The following is a 13,673-nucleotide window of genomic DNA, read 5'->3' on the forward strand; positions in this document are numbered from 1 at the left end:
CGCATGCACGCTCCGCAGAGACTCCGGTCCTCGGCCGCGCTACTGCGCCTGCGTGCGGGAGGCGCCGCGCCCAGTCTGCGGGCGGGAAGGGCGCGGGACCCGGATGGAACGGAGCCCGGCCGGGCAGAAACCGCATCTCTGCGGCAGCTTCCGGCTGCGGCGCTCTTCAAGTTCCCGTTCTAGGAGCCGCCGCCTGGACCGGCTCTGACGTCCTGGCCCCAGGCTGAACAGTGAGCGGCTCTGGAGCCTAAAACGGCGCCAAAACGGAAGCCCGAGCATCCTCCCGGGCCTGCGCCTCGGGCTCGGAGACCGGCGGGCGGAGACCGAGCCGAGCCCGCCTTCCTCGATGGCGACCGTAGCCCTCGGCCTGCGCCAAACTCCGCTCCTAATAACACCATCAGGCCCTGTCAGTTAGGAGCAGCGTGTTCTTTGCATGCATTCTCATAATTAAACCTCCCAACAGCCCTATAAGGTAGGTACTGTTCAACCCACTTGAGGAGTGGAAAGGTCCCAGCCTGTAAGTGACAAAGCCAAGATCCCAGGCGTCTGCCTCTGGAACTGCGCAATCACCACATCCTGCCCCTGCTGTGGCTGTTGCTTTTAACTGTAAAATATGGTTACACCCTCTGCCTCCCCAACGCTGCTCCTACCATGGACTTGCACAGGCAGTGGCTGGATACCAGCTGAATTGTGTGTGGTTCAGGCTTACAACTCTACTTCAAGGTTTTCACGCCTGAAATATTTTATATATATATATATATATATATATATATATAAAACATCTTAGCATTTCCTAAATAGTTCCGTTACATGGACATTCCCTTTTAGCAGATTATTTTTTGTGTTAACTATGGTACTTTTATGGTGCCTAAATTTGCAAAAAAAAAAAAAAAATTTACTTTGTTATATCAGATTCATTCAGCATCTTAAGATAGCGCCCAAAAGATTTTCAGACCTATTTTGAAAATGATATCTTCCTTAAAATAATGTGGGTTTTTCTTTTTTGTCTATTTTACTTTTTTAAAATTTTTTTGTTACTTTTTATTACAGAAAACTTCCAACGTACATAAAAGTGGGAGTGGGAGTGGTATGATGTGTACACATCATCTGCTCCAGGCCAGTCTTACTTCTTTTTATCTCTACCCCCTTTATGTCTATATTTATGTGCTCAAGCACAGTACTTCAGAGGCAATCCCACATATCATTTCACTTGTTAATAATTCTGTATCTCTAACAAATGAAAAATTTTTTTAACACAACCACAGTAACATCACATCTGTTTAAATGAATAATTCCTCATGATGATGGTTTTCTTAATGTTTACATTTTTTAGGGTATTGTTATTCCTAAATACCACAAAGGAGCAAGTGAAAATTGGGAGGTTCTAAAAGGCAAGAAAGCCACTTGGGCGGTAAGTTCATCTTTGAGGATCTTAAAAATTCTTGCTACCTATTTTCCCATTTGAGGAGAACAGAAAAGACTATAAGTGAATTTTTCTAAAAACTCTTTTGTTCAAAACAGGTATATCTTAAATTAAAATGTGCTTGAGTAGCATGGTCAGGGTAGATAAGATGGACTCTTAACAGGTTCAGTAATGATTTCTAAGACTAAAACAAAGCTTTTTCCTTATTCCCTCCACCTCTCCAAATATATACATAGTAAATATATATTACAGATATACAGGAACTTGGGCATTTTCATGCTGATATCATCATTACTTGCAAGTATTTCTAAACACAAGTGGTCATATATATCATTACTTGATAAAGTTCAGGGTCAGTAGATTTCCCCCAGTTCATAACAATTCATAACAACCATATAACAGGTCAACCTATTAGTAACAGAAGTACATTTTACAGCCAATTAATCGTGGCATATCCACTAGAGAGCTAGTATTTTAAGTAGTTGTTCTTATTGTGATGTTTTCTGTGGCCACAGTGATCATTTCTATTTAAATGTGTCCCCATTAAGTTATTTCAGCCACATTCTGGGACCTAGAACTTTGAAAACTTCAGGGATCATTTATTTATTGTGGAGATAGAATTGTTTTCCAAGGTCTTTTTGAGCCTACCTACAGAGACCTTTGTTCATTTGCTAAAGAGTAGGAAATGGAAAAAGGCTTGACTTCCTTTTTTAGGTTTCTCCACTTTCATAGGTGGTGGTTCTCAACTCAGACAACTTAAATGCCTATTAAAGCAGTTAGACTATTCACTTGGCAACCTAGAATATATGTGAGCCAGGGATTGTCTTGAAGGAAATGTTTTCTTTCTTCTAAACCTGCGTACTTGCTCCAGTGTGCATCAGGATCACCCAGACAACTTTATTTAATTTTCTTTTGTTCTCCTTGTGCAGGGGATCAGTTATTATTCTAATAATAATTAGGGACATGTATACTTTCAGAAGGATTCCCTGTGATTGATGGGCAGCTCTCATTACAATCACTGTTCTTTGTTATCTGCAGTGCTTATTTAGAATATAAATTCTAGACCCCTACTCTAGAGCTAGAGAATCAGTATCTCTAGGGTTAGGGTCTAGGAATATTCATTTTAGCCATGAACCAGATGATTTCTCCATTTACTACAATAGAGAACCACTGGCCTTCTACACCCTGTCTTTGGTTTAAGACAAATCTTCAGAATGCTGCTTATTTACACCCTGTTGTTTTGACTGCTTCTACTAAAGGGGTAGCTATATGGAAAAGCACCATGAAATTCCTTGCAATGACCTCACATGAGAGGGATTTTCCTAAAGTCTCATTAACTAGAATAGTTGTGTTTCTCCTGAGAATGTTGCTTTGCTTTTATATATGGATAATATGAATCAACGATGAATATTTTGAACACTTCACTTAACATCAGGGAAGCCTATCTTCATAGCCCACCTTTGTGTCAAGGTAGATTTCATCAGGCTTAAAAACCTATTTGAAATTCCTGCTTAAGTTGATGTCAAAGCTGCCCAAGGATCAAATAGTTTTACAAACTTGTTTAATCTATTAAGAAACATTAGCCACCATGTCAAAATCTGCCCTTGCTTTGAACACTTGGTGAATTACTCCTTTTCTCTGTTCTTAACTGAAGGTGTGCAAACATCTTTGGGTCAGGATGGAAGGAGCAAGCATCTTCATGAGGTGCCTTTTCTAGGTGATAAAAATTAACCCCACCTTTTTGTCATAAACCTCACTGAAAACAAATTAAGCCATAACCACAATTTGTCAGTAAAGGATTCCTCATAACTTGCCTAAGCCCAGATCTCCCTGCATGACTTGCTGTCAGGTCATTTGTTCCAGAGCAGTTAACTCTGAGTTGCTGCCTTAAGTGGATTGTCCTGTTTTCAGGGCTTTCCTTCAGCTGACACATTATAGGATATTTCTTGACACATACAGGATAGCATGTGATGCAGCTTTGTTTTCAGTTAACCACTGATGTTTTTTAATGTATGGGTTATATTTTACTCCTAAAGCAATTTTCTGTGGCATCTCTGGAATACTACCTGAGAATTCTTGTGTACCATGTCAAAGAAACGCAAGTGGGATAATGACTATGTCCGTTACTGGTTCACCTGTGCAACAGAGGCTGATGGAACTCAACGCCCACAGTGTGTGTTGTGTAACTCAGTGTTTTCAAATACTGACCTTAGGCCATCAAAACTGTCAGACCATTTTAACAGACAGCATGGTGGAATAGCTGGACATGATCTCAGTGGCCTGAAGCCTGTGCCAACACCATCTGATAAGAGAGAAACCTTGAAGGCACTCGGAGTTGCGTCTCATGAGGATGCCTTATTACAAGCATCGTATCAGTTTGCATATTTATGTGCCAAAGAGAAGAATCCTCATACAATAGCTGAAAAATTGGTCAAACCTTGTGCACTGGAAATAGCCCAAATAGTTTTGGGACCAGATGCACAAAAGAAGCTTCAGCAAGTACCTTTATCAGATGATGTGATCCATTCTAGAATTGATGAAATGAGCCAGGATATCTTACAGCAAGTTCTAGAAGATATCAAAGCCAGTCCTCTTAAGGTGGGTATTCAGCTTGCTGAGACAACTGACATGGGTGACTGCAGTCAGCTAATGGCATTTGTACGATATATAAAAGAAAAAGAGATCATAGAAGAATTCCTGTTCTGTGAACCACTGCAGTTAACCATGAAAGGAAAAGATGTGTTCAGCCTCTTCAGGGGCTTCTTTCTGAAGCACAAAATAGCACTTGATGTATGTGGCTCTGTTTGTACTGATGGTGCCTCCTCTGTGCTAGGAGAAGGTTCAGAATTTGTTGCCTGTGTGAAAAAAGAGGTACCTCATATTGTGGTCACACACTGTCTGTTAAACCCTCATGCACTTGTCACAAAGACGTTGCCTACAAAACTGAGGGATGCCCTGTTTATTGTGGTGAGGGTAGTAAATTTCATCAAAGGTCGAGCTCCAAACCATCGCCTGTTTCAAGCCTTCTTCGAAGAAATTGGCATAGAATATAGCGTCCTCCTTTTCCATACTGAAATGAGGTGGCTTTCCCGAGGTCAAATGCTTACTCATATCTTTGAAATGTATGAAGAAATAAATCAGTTTCTTCACCACCAAAGCAGTAATTTAATTGATGGGTTTGAAGATAAAGAGTTTAAAGTTCACTTGGCATACCTTGCAGACTTATTCAAACACCTAAATGAACTTAGTGCCTCTCTGCAAAGGACTGGGATGAACACAGTATCAGCTAGAGAAAAGTTATCTGCTTTGGTTAGAAAGTTTCCATTTTGGCAAAAAAGAATTGAGAAAAGAAACTTTACAAACTTTCCTTTCCTTGAAGAAATCACTGTTTCAGATAATGAAGGAGTATGCATTGCCCCCGATGTCTCGTGGCATCTCCAGGAGTTGAGCAGCTTCTTCCATGGATATTTTTCGGTTGGAGCTCTTGATGAGGCAAGTAAATGGATACTGGATCCATTTCTTTTTAATCTCGATTTTGTAGATGATGGTTATTTAATGAAAAATGATCTTGCCAAACTACGAGCTAGTGGCCAAATCCTCATGGAATTTGAGACGATGAAGCTTGAGGATTTCTGGTGTGCTCAATTCACGGTGTTTCCAAACCTGGCAAAGGCAGCTCTAGAAATCCTCATGCCATTTGCAACTACATACCTTTGTGAGATGGGCTTTTCATCACTTTTACATTTCAAAACAAAGTCTAGAAGTGGCTTTAGTGTGAGTGATGACATCCGTGTGGCTATTTCAAAAAAAGTTCCTCGTTTCTCAGACATCATCGAACAAAAGCTGCAGTTGCAGCAAAAGGCACTGTAAGCTTAACACTTTTTTAATGTGTAAATTTTAATATATTCTTAATAACTATTGTAAAATTAAGCTGTAATTGTTTTCCTTCCTTTTATATTTATGGTACACTGAATTCTGTGCTTTAAAAATTAGCTACTTCAGCTTTCAATAAGGCATGTGAAAATGTGTTGTGGTTTTTGTTTTTTGTTTCTGTGTGTATATAAGTGTGTTTTGAGAGGAACAGCAGAAAAGATTACCAGTACCTGATTGATACGTAAGGATTTTTCCAATACTGAGTATCTATGTAACCTGTTGATACAATACATAAAAAGGACCCAAGCTCTAGAAAATCCAGCTAACTAATGGGCTAGGAATTGAGCCGTGAGTAAAGAGAAGATCTCCTAGAAATTGACAACACAGTGACAGCTAACTCCTGCCCTTTTAAATGTACTCTTTGGAGCTAGTCTCAATGCCCATTCCCCCAGCTCCAATGTTCTCAATACCAGGATATTAATAAATACCATAACGTATTACTCACTTCATCTTTTAAATTACTTCAGCATTCCAGGTCATCAAAACTGCTGAAAAGGAAATTCCTGAGCCTTACCCTAAAGATTATCTTTTATTAGTCCTGCATAAGATCAAGGAGCCACTTTCCTCTTTTTTGTTTGTTTGTTTGTTTTGTTTTTTTGCAGTATTGAAGATCAGGGCCAGTGCTCTACTGTGGAGCTATATTCTCAGCCCCTACATCATCCTTATTATTTCTGAGACAGGATCTCATTGAGTTACCCAGGCTGGCCTTGAACTTGTGATACTCCTACCTCAGTTTCCAGAATACCTGGGGTCACAGGCGTGCACCACCACACCCAGCTGAGGATCCTCATTCTTCACTGGTTCTCCTGATGGTTCCCATGGATTATTTGGTCATCTGACTGCAGCTTATTTTCCCTAGATCTATTTTTCCTTTCCCCTAATTCCTCAGTTACATTACATCTTTAACCTATATATTTTTTTCTAAGATTGCTTAAAATTTTTGAGTAGGCCAGAGTATGGATTATAAATAAATTGACATAAAATCACTAACATAATTCAGGGTCACATCAAAAAATTCCCCCATGAGAATCTAAGTTAGTATAATTTTTCTGAACGACAGTTTGGCAAAATATATAATTTTAAATTTAAACGTTTACATTTTCATTCTAAAACTATAAAAGCACTACATATCAAAGACCAGGGGAAAACTAATAGTAGAGAGCACTCTATGAAAAGCCACAATCCCTTCCTGCCAATTACCTTATTTTTTTCTGTTTTAACTTCTTTTGTTCCACCTATCTCTAATATGTTTATACTAAGTACATATGGAAGTTTTTATTTATCAGCTTTAGAAGTTATATATTGACTCGAGATAACAGGTAAGGATTGAATTTGTAAAACATCCATCTCCCTCTGCCTATTCATCCCAATTTTTTTATTATTGTACTACTTTTAGTTCCTTTAATAGTTGTGTACGGCAATTTGATAACAAATTTTTCCCTCTACAATTTTATTGCATGGAAAGAATCAGAGATGTCCCAATCAGAGCTAGTCCCAACTTTTTTGTAATTGAAGGGGAAAAAAAAAAAGGAAAGCTAAAGGGGAGTGGACTTGACTACCAAATTTAGATGCCACTTGAATACTGCAAATTAAAAAGTTTATATTTTCTACACAAAACTCAGTGTTATCATCATGTACAAAAATTCTTTTATCAATATATTAATTAGCAGGCCTTCATTTAAAAACATAAATATAAAATATAGGTCTGTCTTTTTCCTATTATAGTCTTAACATCAAAAGCAGTGGGAAAAATTTCCAGAGCTAATATAGGAATAATCTAGATGCAAATAAATATATAGAGTTTAATTTGTATGTGGTTCTGAAGACAGGTGGGGGTGTGGAAAAAAGACTGCAAAGCCTGCAGCTTCATAGTTCAATAGTGGGATCCAGGTAACACGGCCTTTGGCAGCCATCTTCCATCAAGTCTACTAGACTCTCTCTCAGATTAATTAAGTTATTGTTGCTCCAAAGCAAAAACCCAAAGGGCAGTTTTAAGGGGGCTTTTAGGTCATTTTCAAATTATTTTAACAGTTTATTTTTCCCTGACCAAATGAAAGAGACGATGTTGGCTAAAATGAAGAAGAAACTTAGATTAAAGCATATATTGGCACATATAAGTCATATGTGATCATTTGTTTCCAAGGAAGAGGCCTGGGTTTACTTGTTTTTGCTGTGTAATTAAAGTTATGGATAATTTTCAAAAGGGAATTCTGATAGAATAGAGATGAAATCTTTATGACCAGCAGATGTCACTCTCTCTGCAAGTTTGGTTGAAAGCCGACCTACCTTCATAACAGATTTTGCCAAAATTCTGATTTTAAACATCTCTAGAGGAGATATTAGTGACTCAAATTAAAAGTGCCCAACCTGAGCCTCTGCTAGCTTGGAATTAGAAGACAGAACTCTGGTGGAACCAGGAAGCTCCAGACTGTAAGAAATCACTGGGAAATGCGGTGGAGAAAAAAAAAAAAAAAAGGAGATATAAATGGCTTTTCTCTTAAAACTGGTGTGAATGTGGATTTTTGACATTTTGGCTGCTTTTTTAAGCCACTAAAATCTGCTTTATGTGGGTGAGTGGGTCAGCATTTCAGACATAACCCATTGGGAATCAAAACCAAATAGACATACGCTTTTAAAGCATAAACTTTATGGTACTTGAATTATATTTCAATTTAAATGTAGGCTCTGTTTATAGTATAGAGTCTTTTTAGCACTGAGTTATATTAAATATTGTAAACTTGGCTTTAATATCTGCAGGATTTGGAAATCTAGAGAGGGCTTTTGTTAGAAGGAAATGATAAACGAAATTGTGATTGCTCCATAAGTCAACTTGATGCCACTTCCAAAAACCTCCCAATATTCCAAACCTTAATACCACCCACCCCCACCTGCAAAAATATGCCTAGTTTTTCTGTTTGAAAACCTAAAAGTCCAATTTTAGGTTTTCAAAATCCAGCTTAATTAAAAGGGCAGTATAAAACTACTATTTAATATATTGTACTTTGTACTTTATCTTCTGAAAATAAAGAGAGACCTACGGTTATTTGCCTTCTCTTTTACAAATTTGCCACAAATCTTTCTTAATTCAGAAATGAATTTAAGTCCTGGCTTGCTCACTTGGCATCTAAAAAAACCCTAGGTCTCAGCCTGTAGGAATTGAGAAGTCTAGCTGCTGATCATCTCATTTTGACCTGTTCAACATTTGTTTATTCTTTCACTGGCTTCTTTTAGTAATAGCACCCTACTTTTTCTAAAGAACTAGCTTCCCCCATTGTCAATCCATATGGCACCATCTTGACTCAAGTCAGCTCTAACACTTTTGTTGGAGTTAATGGGGAAGATGCTACATATGCTAACTTACCAGGAGGTACCTGGATCTTCTAGTGGTCAATTTTGCTACAGCATACAGAGAGGCTACCAAGTGGAGCCAACAGAAAAGAGGAAAAAGATTCTTCGTGCCATTGCTCCAAGTACTAAATACAGACATACTTTTTTTCCCTGTTTTTCAGTTAAAAGAGGTAACTGTAAGGGTCCGGCGAAAAGTCAGAGGAAGAGACCACCAAGAGACTGACTCATGCAATTGCAGAAGGGGATTTATTGGGGATCCATTCCAGCGCGCTGGGGCTCCGTGCTCACTCAAGAAGGGAGAGCAGCCCAGAGCCCCGAGCAGAGGTTAAGCAGTGCTTAAGTACACTTTTTGGGGAGGGCGGAGGCTTTGCATACATCAGGACAAATCATCATAAGGCAGGAAAATCAAACAACAATTCTTAAACTTGATTAGTACATTCATTGGCAGGAACAGGTCGGGCGGGGGTGATTGGTCACTCCTAAGTGGGGTGCACATTCAAACTGATTGGTTTGGGCCCTGTATGCCTACAGGACAAGCTGCACAGGGCCCTAGGCTATTAATCAATTAAATGGCCAGTAGGGCGTTGTCTTAACTGCCTCAGGAATTTCAGGTTCTGGGTGTAGCAGAGGAGCTTAACAATTCCTGGTCCTTCACTTTTTAACTCAGGCCTTGCAGCTTAGAAACTTTACCCTTCCAATCACAGGAAAACATTACAATATAGTAGCAGCATTTTTTAAAAGTATATGCTTCATTGCCAAAGACTGCCCACACCAGGAGGTCTGCAGAGAACACTTGTAGCACTTACTGTCCCCCCACGCCCCACCCTGCCATGTCAAGGCCTATGGTGGGCAGAAGAATGGTCCACCAGAGGGGTCTACATCTTAATACCCAAAACCTGTGAATATGTTACTTTAGATGACCAAAAGGGACTTTGCAGCTGGGCCAAGGTGAGGATCTTGAGATAGAATGATCAGCCACTGGGCCACTGTAGTCACAAAGATTCTTAGGAGGGTGAGGAGATGTGAGAATGAGTGTCAAGGCCAGGGAGTCAGAGATTTAGAGGTACCATTCTACTAGACGTGAGCTTGGAAGAAAGGGCTCAAGCCAAGGCATACAGGCAGCCTCCGGACATTGAAAAAGGCAAGAGCACAGATATTCACATGAACTTCTAGAGCAGCCATCCCTGCAGACACGTTGACTTCAGCCCATAAGACTGATTTTGGACTTTTAACATCAGAATTGTAAGATAATAAATATATGTTGTTCTAAGCTACTAATTTTGTGGTAAAATGTTAACCACAGCAATAGGAAACTAAAACAGGTCCATAGGGACATTCTGTCTTGGATCAGGAATACCTCAGAACCAAGAAACCCCAAATAGAATCTCAGCTGGTATTTTTTATACTTTGCTGCTCACATAGGCATATTCTTGCCACATAACCAGCCCCAACAACCAAGTTTTGGGGATTCTTGGAGGACAGAAAACGAATAGGTAAAGATCTCCAGGTATGACGATTCCATCTGACTATTACAATAAATAATGTTGACAAATTGGTACTAACCACCTTGAATTCCTCATACACACGACTGCAAAGCAAGGTGATTAATCAGGACATAGTATGCTTTCACCAGGAGTTCATGCTGTACAAACAGCTCAGGCCAATTTCAGGTTCATAACACAAGCCCAACATGATCAGTGGCAGTCACAGTTTCCAAGTTCAGTAGAAATGCTGAATTCTCCTGATGAAAGCATTCCTTCCTTGGGAAGCAGCACTTACAGCTATAGCAATGAGAAGCAAAGATTCTGTTACAGTTACTAGATGCTGTGGTAAGATAAGCCACTCCCATTTTCACCCCTGGGTCCCTGGACCTTCTGGCCTTGGGCTGGGAATGGATCCATATTTGTCGCTTACCAATTCAAAGCACATGCTGCATCCTGTAAGATAGAATGCCATCATTTAGATTATTTTCTCTAAGTTGCAAAGTAGCTGAGTCTTAAGTAGATCATTTCACCATTCTTGTGGCCCAGCTGTTTCTGGGTAATAAAGTATATGACAAAACCAATAAATTTCTATAGAAATCAATGTAGTGCCACAAACATATGGAATGAATATTTGTGTCCCCCACCCCAGATTCATATGTTGAAATTCTAACCCCCAACCAATGTGATAGTATTTGGAGATGGCACCTTTGAAAGATAATTAGGGTTACAGTTACATGAGGTCATAGGGTGGGACTTTGGTCCAATGGGATTAATGTCCTTATAAGAAGATTCCCTGGATAGTTTGCCCTGCCATGCTCAGTATATACACAAAGAGGTTTGACCAAGATGGTGATATGAGAGCCACCTACAAGCCAAGAGAAAAGCCTTAGAATGAAATCTATCTTGCCCAGTACCTTGATCTTAGACTTTCCATTCTCCAAACTCTAAGGAATAAATTGTGCCACTTGGTCTAAGGCATTTTGTTATGGCAGCCAGACTAATACACCTTCGTTTGCTAATTTGGATGAGAAGCAATGTGGTACAGGATACTCATAATAGTTAATGAGGCTCACAGAAGTACCAAAGGCAAAGCCAAATCCAGAATGTATATATTTTCCAGTGAGAGTAACTAGTTGCCCCTTCTTGGTAGAAAATGTCAGTGTAATCAACCTGCCACCAGCTGCCCATATCAGTCATGGTGAGAAGAAGCTGATGTGTAAGTCTCTGTTTGCCAACCTGGCCACCCTTGTACATGGGCTCACTGCTTGGTCATTAGAATAGCTAGGGAAAGAGGCTAACTGATATCCACCAAGTGCCTCATTTTGTCCTGGTTACTGAAAGCCCCCTCCACAGTGGATGGCTCTCCGAGTTAGCTTAGGCTCAGTGCCACCATCAGGAAGTCCACAAATCCTCAGCTATCACAGGAGGCCGATATATGCCAGGAATAGGCATACCTTAGTATTCCTGCCATGCTTAGGCATTTTCTGGGAGTAGCCCTGGGAAGCATGTGTCAGAGAGGCAGTGATGAATTTCCAAGTATAGCAGCTGGGCCCATGGTTAATACATTCCCTGTAGTTGTATGTCTGCAAAATGCACTCTCATGGCCACACAGTGCTTTGGTGAGCACTTACCTGGAGCATAATTATCTTTAACTTTCTGTTTATTCTGAAAGACTCATTTACTTACTTCTTTTCCAGACCTTCTTGTCACTTGACTTCTAAGTCTGTTCCTTCCAAGTCCCTGACCATTGGATAAACTATTAGTAACTGCCCTTGGCTACTGCAGTTTAGATCTGTACTTCTGGATACTGCTCAGATCAGATGGAGTAGACAACCAAATGTACCACTCAGAATTCTCCCTAAGAACATTTCCCTTCATTAGAATTCTTCAGTGACATATCCAACTAGAGTTGTAATACTGCATCAGTTTTTGCAGCAACCAGCTGGTACTATCATATTGATCAGAATAAACTGTAAACCAGGTCTAAATTTCTTCTTCCTGGTCAGCTGGTCATAAGAAACTACCTACCCCCCTGCGGCCAAAGTTATGGATTGGGGAGCAGCGGGTGGGAGCCTTATAGCAGGAGGAGGTGTCAAAGGAGTCCAGCTACCTAATCAGGCATCTTGCTGTGCCTTCCAAATCTGCCTAATCCCTGTCTCTTTTATAAAACTTTTCCACTTGCTGAGGTATTGCTGCTGTGCATAGTCCTATGGCTTATTGGATCAAATAGCACTCAGACCCAGGTTGACTGTTACAGGACTTGTAGCAAACGAGGAGCTATTTCTCAAGAGAAGATTAGTTGCTACTTAGAGAAGAGGTCATGGATTTCCTCCCAAACCCTAGAGGTCTATGCTTCAGTTCCTCTATTGGCATTGGTAAAAGGTTCCATACAGAATTCCATTCAAGTGTAGTTGGGTCTGCTGGGTCTTAAACCCCAGGTGGCAGAGTAGCTAACACTATAGGCTGGACTCACTCAGCCTTTTGGGCTCTGGTCTCTGCTTAAGACTGGCAGTCTATAGGTTATTTGGTAAATGGGTCAATAAAACATCACTCCAAAAGAGAAAAAGGACTATGAAACATTGCCTGTTAATAGTGGTTGACAATGCAAGGAACAGCAGCTTGCCTTTCACCTTGAAGGGGATATTGCAATGTGCTGCAGGCTATTGGTACATAAGAAACTTCACCAAGGTTGTAAATTACCGAATTTTTGTGTCCCACCCTCTTACACATGAAATTTACTAAGACATCTAGAATACTTCATGCTCCAACCTTCATGTCAGATCCAACCTGCAAATGTCATGAGTGGACTGGACCATATGACATTTTGTGGGATGACAGGGTGATGAAAACTATATTAGGAAGAGAGAGAGCTATTGGAGCCTTAAGGCCAGTCTGTGACAGGAGTTTTTGGCTCCACCAGGTGAAACAAACTGCTTCCGTGGTTATTGCATAATTGGTCTACAGGGGAAGGTATGTGCCTGGTCACCAGGACTCTCAAATATTTGGATTTCTTTCACTACATTGTGCAAGGAGGTTCGGGGGTCTCAAACTCCTTATATGTAGGTCACTATTTAGTCCATGTTTCTGTCAGCTAGGTAAGTAAATTCTTTATACAAGGTACACAGTAAATTCAGAATCCCTAATTGTGGGAAGCCATTCTAACACGTGATTGGGTGACTCCCGTTAAGGGCCTGAGGCGCTTTGGCTCTGTCGAAGCTTTCCCGACCCTTTCCTGATGAGAGAGCCCATCCGTGTGGGGGTGTGCCTGACCACTGACCCCGGGGACCCAATCACTGACCCTGACCTTGGAGTGCAGCCCCCCCTCAACCTTCATTGGATGGAATTCTCCCCTGAATCTCTTGTTCCCCAATAAAAGGCTACTCCCCGGCGTGTTCACTCTCTCTCCTGCTAGCCCTGAGTAATCCTCACTGCCCTGCTGGGCGGCTAGAGGTGGGAACCAGAGAGGTGAGCCGTCTCGGACCTAG

The 13,673-nt window shown here is 40.6% G+C and overlaps 1 long non-coding RNA gene across 2 annotated transcripts; it reads left to right on the forward strand.

Annotated features, from left to right (window-relative positions):
• Positions 1 to 68: 68 nt before the first annotated feature.
• Positions 69 to 10,199, forward strand: LOC308650131. Of its 2 annotated transcripts, XR_014022260.1 has the most exons (4): positions 69 to 472; positions 1,334 to 1,411; positions 3,460 to 4,915; positions 8,866 to 10,199. It is a non-coding gene; the product is annotated as an uncharacterized lncRNA (long non-coding RNA). The 2 variants fall into 2 exon arrangements; XR_014022259.1 differs by having other exon boundaries at positions 3,460 to 10,199.
• Positions 10,200 to 13,673: the final 3,474 nt, after the last annotated feature.

Source organism: Spermophilus citellus, assembly GCF_964194105.1.
Source record: "Spermophilus citellus genome assembly, chromosome: 1".
Taxonomy (NCBI): Eukaryota; Metazoa; Chordata; class Mammalia; order Rodentia; family Sciuridae; genus Spermophilus; species Spermophilus citellus.